This window comes from Leptopilina heterotoma, unplaced genomic scaffold, assembly GCF_015476425.1.
Source record: "Leptopilina heterotoma isolate Lh14 unplaced genomic scaffold, ASM1547642v1 Lhet_183, whole genome shotgun sequence".
NCBI classification, from domain to species: Eukaryota; Metazoa; Arthropoda; class Insecta; order Hymenoptera; family Figitidae; genus Leptopilina; species Leptopilina heterotoma.
Window position 1 is genome coordinate 1,998,089 of NW_025110901.1, and position 11,850 is coordinate 2,009,938.

Genomic DNA, 11,850 nt, shown 5'->3' on the forward strand with positions numbered 1-11,850 from the left:
TCTTTTTCAAAAAAAAAAAATTTTTTTTTCTTTCTTTTAATTTAAGCAAAAATCTCTTTTCCTATCATCCCACATTTTCTCATGTGCCAGTTCCTTTATTCCTTTCTCCCACTTCTGCATCTCAGAGCAAATGCAATAATTTCGGCATCAGAAACTTCTCCCTCTTTCTCTCTTTTTTTTCTCTCTTCTATCTTCAACGATGGACAAAGAAATGAGGACAGAATTTTCATTTTTGGGTCACCACTGTTGTGGAATAATTCCATCATTTCTATAAAAATGAAATTTTCAGAAAACTTTATTGCAAAACTGTGTCAACCTTTTTCTTTTCCGTTTCAATTTTCGTCAGGAACTTGAACAACTTTTTTTTCTCCAACAGTTTCACAATTATTTGATGTTGTATATGAATGAAATAAAAAAAGATGCAAAAAAATGTATATATAATATTAGGATGACCCCAAAAAGACAAAAGTTCTCATTTTATTTTTTGTCCTCCTAATTTTTCCAAATTGAGAAAAAATTGTATTTTTTTATAATTTTTTTTTTTATAATTTAAAATTAAAATTTAAAAAAAAAAATGTCGTTTCAATTATTTTTAGCAATTCTTTTTAGCATTAATTAATCGATTAATGCTTAGAAGAATTGCTAAAAATAATTGAAACGACAGTTTTTTTTAATTTAAATTTTAAATTATAAATAAAATTTTTTAATTTTTAACATAAAATTTACGATTGATTTCTTATCAGCTCTTTAAATTTGAATTAGTAAAAATGTTTACTAAGTAGAATTAGTTACTGAATTTTTTCTGTTGAATTAGTAAATTTTACTAATAAATAGTAAGTTCTACTAATTTTTTAGTTAAATTTATTTATTCAAAAGAAAAAATCAATCACTGATTCAAATAAGTAAAAATTTTTACTAATTCAAATTTGGAGCGAAAAACGCACTTTTCCATAAATTTTCTCTTAAAATGTCAAAAAACAATTTAGCAAGGCACCTAAATACTTCTTCAAAAAAAAAAAGCTTTAAAAACAGTATTTCACTATTTATTTAATAGTTTGATAACATTTAACCTATTTTTCATAACATTTTAAAATTTAAACAAACTTTGCAAATGCGAAAATATAATAATTATAATATTTATTTGGATACACTCAGAAAAATATTATGTATTAATCAAATACTCTAAATATTAATTATTTAGTTTAAATAAAAATTTCGTTCAGTTTAATAAATTCAGGGATTACAATGATTTTTCTATGGAATATTAAGTAAAAAAGGGGATTTTTTTCTAAAAAGGGGATTAAGTTTAAAAAACAACAATAAGCAATAAACAAATATTTAATTTTATTTTTCCCTGACTTTTCCCTGATTTCCAGAAAAAAAATTCACTTTTCCCTGACCCTAAAGAATATTCTGATTCACTCTAAAAATTATTAGATACTCAAAAAAAAATGTTCTATTACATTTATTTACAAACTTCTTTAATTGTAAAATTATTTAGAAACATCAATAACTTCTTTCTTAAATAAATATTTAATCATTATTATTTTTCTGTAGGAATTAAAATTCTTCAAAATATTCAAATTTAAACCTTTTTGAAATTCAACAACTTATAAGAATATTATTACAAAACATGAAGAAGACGCTCACTCCGGAGTGATCGTCTTCTTCATGTTTTGTAATCATTTAAATTGCCATAAAATTTTTTAAAATAAGTTAATTATTTACAAAAATCCTAAAAAAAATCCTTCGCAAGAATTCAATTATTTTTACAAGAAGTACAATTTCACAAAAAAATCCAATTATTTAAAAAAAATGTAATAAAATTCGTTGCAATAATTAAATTATTTTTATAAATAATAATAAATCGATTATTCGTTTATTCATTTTTGAATCAATTTTTATTAGAAAATTCTAAAAAAATTCAATTATTTAAATTAAAAAATAAATAATTTATTGAATAATTGAATGTTTGTTAAAATTGAATTCTCATAAAGAATTTTATCAATAAAATTTTAAATAATTGAATTCGTTTGACAAATTTTAATAAGATTTTTAAGAATAATTACATTTATCGAGGAATTTGATTAAAATATTGTATAAAAAATAATTCATAAAAATAATAATTAAATAAATAATTAAAATTTCCATAAAATAATTGAATGTCGAAGAAAAATTTTATTATTTATATAAATAATTAAATTCTTACAACGAATTTTATTCAAGTTTATAAAAATAATTGAATTTCGGTGAAGAATTTTATTATTTATAAAAATAATTGAATTCTTAAAAAGAACTGTGTTAAATTTTTTTAAATAATTAAATTCTTGCGACGAATTTTATAAAAATATTTTTAAATAATTAATAATTTTCGAAAAAATTTATGAAATTTTGTATTTTAACTAATTGAATTCCTCTGAAAATTTCATTACTTATGAAAATAATGGAATTATTTTGAATTGATTTATTAAAAATTGAATAATTGAATTCCTACGAAATTTTGACAAGAATTTTATTAAAATTCTTAAATATTATTTTATAATATTATTTTAATTTCAATTCAATTCTTCATTTCTAGAATTTCAAACTAAAATTCTTCGTTAAATCAATTGTTTTAAAATAATTTTTGAAAAAGTTCTTCCTTGAGAATTTATAAATCCATTTGTTTACAATTCAATGTTACCTAGAATTTCGATTGTTTTCACATTCTTTAATTAAATAAATTAGAAATTAAAAACTTCAAATAATTAAAAAAAATTCCATGAAACTTTTTGAGAAAAATTAATTCTAAATTTCCTTAAAAATCTTGTCAAGAATTTAATTATTTTTATAGAAAATAAAATAATTCGCAGGAATTCAATTATTCTCAAAAATATGAATAAAATTCTTCGAAATAATTCAATTATTTTTAAAATTTGACAAAATTCTTCGCATGAATTCAATTATTTTCAAAATTGATAAAATTCTCAGCAAGAATTCAATTATTTTCAAAAATGCTAAAATTTTTTGTAAACATTCAATTTATTTTCAATATTAATTTTTACGTAATTTCGATTATTCTGACATTCTTCAATTAAATATATATTAGTAAATAAAAACATGAAGAATTAAAGAAAAATTCAATTTAATTTTTTTACAGAATGAATTCTACAGAATTGTTAATCAAAAAGTACGAAAAGTTCAAATTTTCAAAGATTTTAATTTGAAACCTTTTCAAAATTCAATTATTTCTAAAAATTTGCACTATATTGCTTTCAATATTTAATAATAATCCAAAATTTTAACTGAAATTTATTTTTAAATTAGTTTTTATTAAAAAATTCTGCGAGAATTCAATTATTTAAATATAAAAATAAATATTTTATTAAATAATTGAATGTTTCTTAAAATTGAATTTTCATAAAGAATTTTATCAAACAAATTTTTAAATAATTGAATTCTCTGTGCACATTTTAATAAAATTTTTAAGAATAATTTCATTTTTCGAGAAATTTGATGAAAATTGTACTATTAAAAATAATTGAAATTCTGCCAAGAATTTTATTAAAATTTTTAAAAATAATTGAATTTCAAGAAAATTTTTATTATTTATAAATATAATTGAAATTTTGACGAGAATTTTTGTAAATTTTTGAACATAATTGAATTTCTGCGAAGAATTATATTATTTTTTAAAATAATTGAATTCTTGAGACGAATTTGAATGCAAATTTTTAAGAATAATTTCATTTTTTCTAAGAATTCGATTAAAATTGAAATAAAAATAATTGAAATTCTGCTATGAGTTTTATTATTTATGAGAATAATTGAATTCCTAAAAAAATTTTATTATTTACGAAAATAATTGATTCTCTGTAAAAAAATTGTATAGTTTATGAGAAAAATGGAATTATTGCGAAGAAATTTCTAACAAATTTGAAAATAATTGAATTCTTTGTAAATAATTGAATCCTGTCATATTTTTATTATTTGTGAAAATAATTAAATTGTTTTCGTAGAATTTTATTAAAATTTGTTTTAAATTATTGAATTCTTTTGGAAAATTTTATTACAATAGTAGATATTGAAAATCATTGAATTGAAGAAAATTTTCGAAAGTAATTGAAATTTTGACAAAAATTTTTTTAAACTTTTAAACATAATTGAATTTTAGCAATCATTTGTAACTTTTTATGAAAATAATTAAATATATGCGTAGAATTTTATTAAAATTTTTAAAAATAATTGAATTCTTTAGTAAATTTTTATTAAAATAGTAGATATATTGAAAATTTTTTAAAATAATTGAAATTTTGCCAAGAATTTTATTAAAATTTTTGAAAATATTTGAATTTCGGAGAAAAATTTATAAAGATTATTGAAATTTTGACGAGAATTTTTGTAAATTGTTGAACACAGTTAAATTTCGGCGAAGAATTATATTACTTTTTAAAATAATTGAATTCTTGAGACGAACTTTATTAAAATGTCTTTTTAAATTATTGAATTTCTTTGATAAATTTTAATAAAATTTTTAAGAAGAATTTCATTAAAATTGTATTAAAAATAATTGAAAGTCTGAGATGAGTTTTATTATTTATGAAAATAATGAAATGTTTGCGTAGAATTTAATAATTATTTTAAATAATTAAATTCTATTGAAAAATTTTATTAAAGTAGTAGATTTATTAAAAATCATTGAATTAAGGAAAGTGTTTGAAAATAATTGAAATTTTGCCATGAATTTTATTAAAATTGTTGTAAATAATTGAATTTCTAAGAAGAATTTTACTACTTTTGAAAATAATTGAATTTCTGCAATCATTTGTAATTGCTTCAAAATTCAATTTCTTTTAGTGTTTTTAATTAAAATTCTTCTATAAATCCATTATTTTTAATAATCAATTAAAAATATATATTAAAAAATTGAACTAATTTCAGAAGAATTGGAATAATTAAAATTTTTCAAAAATCTACGTTCTTTAAGACGATTGAAAATTGAAATTTAACAAAATTTCAAATTAAAATCTTTTGAAATTCATCTATACTTATGAAAATTGTAAAACTAACTCTTTTAAAATTCAATTAATTTTAGAATATTTATGTAAAATTAGATTTCAAGAATAAACTTTAGAAAATAACAATTTTCCAGGATTTCGATCAAAATTCCCTGACTTTTCCAGGTTTTTTCAAGGTTTATAAAATTCCTTGACACTTCCAGGTTTTCCAGGTTTCCAGGTTACGTAGCAACTCTGAATTTATTTACAAATTTCTTCAAAAGTTAAATTATTCACAAACATCAATAACTTCTTTTTTAAATAAATATTTAATAATTATTATTTTTCCATAGGAATTAATATTTTTAAAACATGAAGAAAGTGATCACTCCGAGTCGTAGACTCGGAGTGATCACTTTCTTCATGTTTTTATAATAATTAAAAATTTAAAGTATTTTTTGTCTTTAAAAAAACAACCTAATTAAAAGACTTGAATTGACTATTACTCAGTAATAAACAGTTTGTAAAAATATTTTTCTCCAAAAGGCATTTTTTTAAATATTAACGATTCCAATTATGACTGCGTTTTGAAAAGCTTTCTGTTTTCATCTTTCAAAAACAGAAAGAAAAGAAAAAGTAGAAAAAAAAATGCTCTCGAAAGTCTCGAAAACGAGGCGTTTCCGATGATCGTTTATCCCGAGGATCGTCAAGACATTCGAGTCAATTAAAACTTTCGTTTTATCGAAAGGAGCAAAGATAGAGGAAAGCTGGCTTCTTCTTTGATATATAGAAATGTATAAGAGAGTAAGTTATAGAAAGATTGAGGGGATCACATAAAGACTTTTCAGATTTTAGTTAGTGGAACTATACTTTTAATCCCCGAACTATATCTCAACATTATGAATATCAAATATTATAATAAACGCAAATAGAAAATTTTATATTCCAACAAAAGGGCAATTGAAGTTCGACCATTTTTTTCAAACATCTTTTCATCGAACTAAAAATATCATTGTATAGGTGAATTATTATTTCACTATTGGAAAATATTCATTAAAATTTAATGCAATTTTTAATTATATATTAACAATTGATTTCACATTTAAATTTAAAATTTAAATTCAGGGAAAAATCAGGAATTTTTATTAAAAGAGAAGTAAGCCGCGCGCGAATTGTGGATAGTAAAAATAATAATAAATAATAAATAAAATAAAAAAAATCTTAAAGAAGGTATTTTCTATAGAAAAAAAATTGTTCCCCAGCCTCTGAAAATAATAATATTGAACCCCATTTTCCATCGCTTTCACTATACATATATATAGAAGTGCCATTAAAAAAACAATTTTCATGAAAAAGACGATAAAATTACTTTTGAAGGAAAGTGCGGAGCTTACAGGTGACTGGACCCAGAAAGTTGAGCACTGCCCGGAAATATTTCATATAAGGGAAACCAGGAATTATTCAATATCTCTGGAATCCTTTGACGCATCTCCCTTCTCTCAGTCATTCTCAACTCAAGCCACAGTCTTTTATCATTTTTTCCCTCTCCCTCTCTTCATTCTTTCCTTCTTCTTCTTCCTCTTCCTCTTCTTAAAAAAAAAACAAAAAAAAATTTTTTTTTTCTTTCTTTTAATTTAAGCAAAAATCTCTTTTTCCTATCATCCCACATTTTCTCATGTGCCAGTTCCTTTATTCCTTTCTCCCACTTCTGCATCTCAGAGCAAATGCAATAATTTCGGCATCAGAAACTTCTCCCTCTCTCTCTTTCTCTCTTTTTTTTCTCTCTTCTATTTTCGACGATGGACAAAGAAATGAGGACAGAATTTTCATTTTTGGGTCACCACTGTTGTGGAATAATTCCATCATTTCTATAAAAATGAAATTTTCAGAAAACTTTATTGCAAAACTGTGTCAACCTTTTTCTTTTCCGTTTCAATTTTCGTCAGGAACTTGAACAACTTTTTTTTCTCCAACAGTTTCACAATTATTTGATGTTGTATATGAATGAAATAAAAAAAGATGCAAAAAAATGTATATATAATATTAGGATGACCCCAAAAAGACAAAAGTTCTCATTTTATTTTTTGTCCTCCTAATTTTTCCAAATTGAGAAAAAATTGTATTTTTTTATAATTTTTTTTTTTATAATTTAAAATTAAAATTTAAAAAAAAAAATGTCGTTTCAATTATTTTTAGCAATTCTTTTTAGCATTAATTAATCGATTAATGCTTAGAAGAATTGCTAAAAATAATTGAAACGACAGTTTTTTTTAATTTAAATTTTAAATTATAAATAAAATTTTTTAATTTTTAACATAAAATTTACGATTGATTTCTTATCAGCTCTTTAAATTTGAATTAGTAAAAATGTTTACTAAGTAGAATTAGTTACTGAATTTTTTCTGTTGAATTAGTAAATTTTACTAATAAATAGTAAGTTCTACTAATTTTTTAGTTAAATTTATTTATTCAAAAGAAAAAATCAATCACTGATTCAAATAAGTAAAAATTTTTACTAATTCAAATTTGGAGCGAAAAACGCACTTTTCCATAAATTTTCTCTTAAAATGTCAAAAAACAATTTAGCAAGGCACCTAAATACTTCTTCAAAAAAAAAAAGCTTTAAAAACAGTATTTCACTATTTATTTAATAGTTTGATAACATTTAACCTATTTTTCATAACATTTTAAAATTTAAACAAACTTTGCAAATGCGAAAATATAATAATTATAATATTTATTTGGATACACTCAGAAAAATATTATGTATTAATCAAATACTCTAAATATTAATTATTTAGTTTAAATAAAAATTTCGTTCAGTTTAATAAATTCAGGGATTACAATGATTTTTCTATGGAATATTAAGTAAAAAAGGGGATTTTTTTCTAAAAAGGGGATTAAGTTTAAAAAACAACAATAAGCAATAAACAAATATTTAATTTTATTTTTCCCTGACTTTTCCCTGATTTCCAGAAAAAAAATTCACTTTTCCCTGACCCTAAAGAATATTCTGATTCACTCTAAAAATTATTAGATACTCAAAAAAAAATGTTCTATTACATTTATTTACAAACTTCTTTAATTGTAAAATTATTTAGAAACATCAATAACTTCTTTCTTAAATAAATATTTAATCATTATTATTTTTCTGTAGGAATTAAAATTCTTCAAAATATTCAAATTTAAACCTTTTTGAAATTCAACAACTTATAAGAATATTATTACAAAACATGAAGAAGACGATCTTCTTCATGTTTTGTAATAATTTAAATTGCCATAAAATTTTTTAAAATAAGTTAATTATTTACAAAAATCCTAAAAAAATACTTCGCAAAAATTCAATTATTTTTACAAGAAGTACAATTTCACAAAAAAATTCCATTATTTAAAACAAATGTAATAAAATTCGTTGCAATAATTCAATTATTTTTATAAATAATAATAATAAATCGATTATTCGTTCATTCATTTTTAAATCAACTTTTATTAGAAAATTCTAGAAAAATTCAATTATTTAAATTAAAAAATAAATAATTTATTGAATAATTCAATATTTGTTAAAATTGAATTCTCATAAAGAATTTTATTAATAAAATTTTAAATAATTGAATTCGTTTGACAAATTTTAATAAAATTTTTAAGAATAATTACATTTATCGAGGAATTTGATTAAAATATTGTATAAAAAATAATTCATAAAAATAATAATTAAATAAATAATTAAAATTTTCATAAAATAATTGAATGTCGGAGAAAAATTTTATTATTTATATAAACAATATTGAATTCTTACAACGAATTTTATTCAAGTTTATAAAAATAATTGAATTTCGGTGAAGAATTTTATTATTTATAAAAATAATTGAATTCTTAAAAAGAACTGTGTTAAATTTTTTTAAATAATTAAATTCTTGCGACGAATTTTATAAAAATATTTTTAAATAATTGATAATTTTCGAAAAATTTTATGAACTTTTGTATTTTAACTAATTGAATTCCTGTGAAAAGTTTATTACTTATGAAAATAATTGAATTATTTTGAATTGATTTATTAAAAATTGAATAATTGAATTCCTACGACATTTTGACAAGAATTTTATTAAAATTCTTAAATATAATTGAATTTCGATGAAGAATTTTATTATTTATAAAGATAATTGAAATTTTGACAATATTTCTTTTTTAATTTTTGAACATAATTGAATTTTTGCGAAGAATTTTATTATTTTGAAAATAATTTAATTCTTCCAACGAATTTTATTCAAGTTTATATAAATAATTGAATTCCTACAACGAATTTTATTCAAGTTTATAAAAGTAATTGAATTTCGGTGAAGAATTTTATTATTAATAAAAATAATTGAATTCATGAAAATATTTTATAAAAATATTTTTAAACAAATGATAATTTTCGAAAAATTTTATGAAATTTTGTATTTTAAATAATTGAATTCCTGTGGAAATTTTATTACTTATGAAAATAATTGAATTATTTCATAGAAATTTATTAAATATTGAATAATTGAATTCCTGTGGAATTTTAACAAGAATTTTATTAAAATTTTTAAAAATAATTGAATTTCGATGAATAATTTTATTATTTATAAAGATAATTGAAATATTGACGAGAATTTTTTTTTTATTTTTGAACATAATTGAAATTTGGCGAAGAATTTTTGTAACTTTTGAAAATAATTGAATTTCTGTAATCATTTGTAACTTTTCCAAAATCCAATTTTTTTTAGTATTTTTAACTGAAATTCTTCTATCAATCTAGTATTTATGAAAATTGTAAAAATGATTTATAAAATAATTTGTAAGTCATAATTTTATGATAGTTTTTGAAAAATTCAGTTATTTAAAAATAAATTATTGTCAGAAATTGAAAAAATTGAAGGTTTTGTATTGAAATTCGAGGTAATTTCATAATTTACGAGGCAAAAAGGAAAAAAATTCAGAGTTTTCTCATGTATTTTATAAATTCAATTTTTTCCAGTACTTTTAGTAAAAATCCCTGACTTTTCCCTGACCAATTTTACTTTTCCTGACCTGTGGCAACCCTGTTCCAAAATAAGTAAAAATTATTGTATTAGGATAACGCATAAAATTGATTAAAAACTTTTTCTTTACTGTTTCTCTTAACTACAGCTTTTTAAAATAAAATTATTTTTTTGTTGTTAAAATTTTTATAAATAATTATTGACATTTGTTTACTTTCTTCGGTAGTTTGTTACTTTCTTTAAATGTTTAATCAAAATTTTTATTACAATCTTACTTTTTTTTAAATTCCATTAATTTGAATATATTCACAATGTAAATTTCGGAAAAAAAGTTAGTAAAATTAACTTGGGTCGTGGAAAAAATTCCTTCAAAAATAGTAAAATTAAATATTACAAATTGTTATTTACAGAATTACTTTTACTATTTTTAAAGAAAAATTTTTTTTAAAATAAAAATTAGAAAAATTTACTTTAAAAATAGAAACTAAAATTTACTCAAAAATAACTTTTAATAGCTAATTGTAATGTTCGAGGATAATTTGAATAATTTTTATAGAAAAAAATTAACATTGAAAATAGTAAAGTTTGCTATTAAATATCGTTACTTCAATAGTAAATTTTATAATAGTATTAAATTTTATTGAAAATTAGTAAAATATACTTTGAATTTAGTAAAATTTATTTTGCAAATAATACAATTTGTCCAAAATTCCAAACAATTTGGATTTTTCTTAGAAGTAAATACTATTTTATATTTGTTGCCTTTTATGAAAAAATTTCCAAGTTTCAAGACTCTGAGAAATAATATAGAAAGATTTTTAAGTTTCAAAAAACAATAATTTTTCCAAAGTTTGCGAAAAATAGAAATTTTTTCTCTAAGTATTTATTATTTGATTCTAAATTCATAGAGCAAATAATTAAAAATCTTTTCAAAAATATTAATAAATTTTCATCTCAAGAAAATATTCAAAACTGAAATTGAAAGACCATTTTTTTCCATTTTTGACGTTTTTCTTTTGAAAAGACAAGAAATTTTATGTGACGAGAAATTTATTATAAAGCTGAAAAAGTGAGTATTTCAGTGTGTCAGAATCAAGAGTAAAATTTTAAACAAATTGACACTAAAATGTATATTGACGATAAAAGTTTTGCAACCAGGATTGTAAAAATTTCTTAACGATACATGTTTCATTTTCTTTACAGTGACATAAATAGGGAGGGAAATATAGAGACATATAGAGGACACATTAGGGACACATAAAGTGTACTGCAGTGGCTAAAATTCACATATATAAATGTTATAGGTTATAATATTTATAAAAAATATTTCTTTTTTTTTTTTTTTGAAAATACGTTGACAGAAGACCCTTCTACTTCGTTTACGATCCGGTAATTAGTTTCGAACCGAACGAACAGACAGTTTTATTTTTAGGATAAATGCACAACGGATATGTTCAATTCACAATTCATCACAGTTCGATAAACAATTTGCAACCAACTTCGTGCCACTAAAACCAACCTACATTTCACTGATAGAGAGACAGAATTTTCATTTTTATTTACTTTCTCCCATTGAGTAATTATTGCATATTAGAGAGGAAAAATATTTTTCTGAAATTAATGGACACATTTAAAATTTGCCCACACGGGGAGAATTTAGGTAAGATTGATTTAATCATAAAATTAAATTTATTATTTTATTATTCACATGATAATTATTCGTAAATAATTATTTTTTCGAAATTTTCACTAAAGTTGATCCTAAAGTTTATCAAATACTTACTATTTTTATAAAAATGGAAAAATGAAGCTAAATTAAAAATTTTCAGTCAGATATTTTCATTCGGTTCATCAAAAAAAACTTTGCTGTT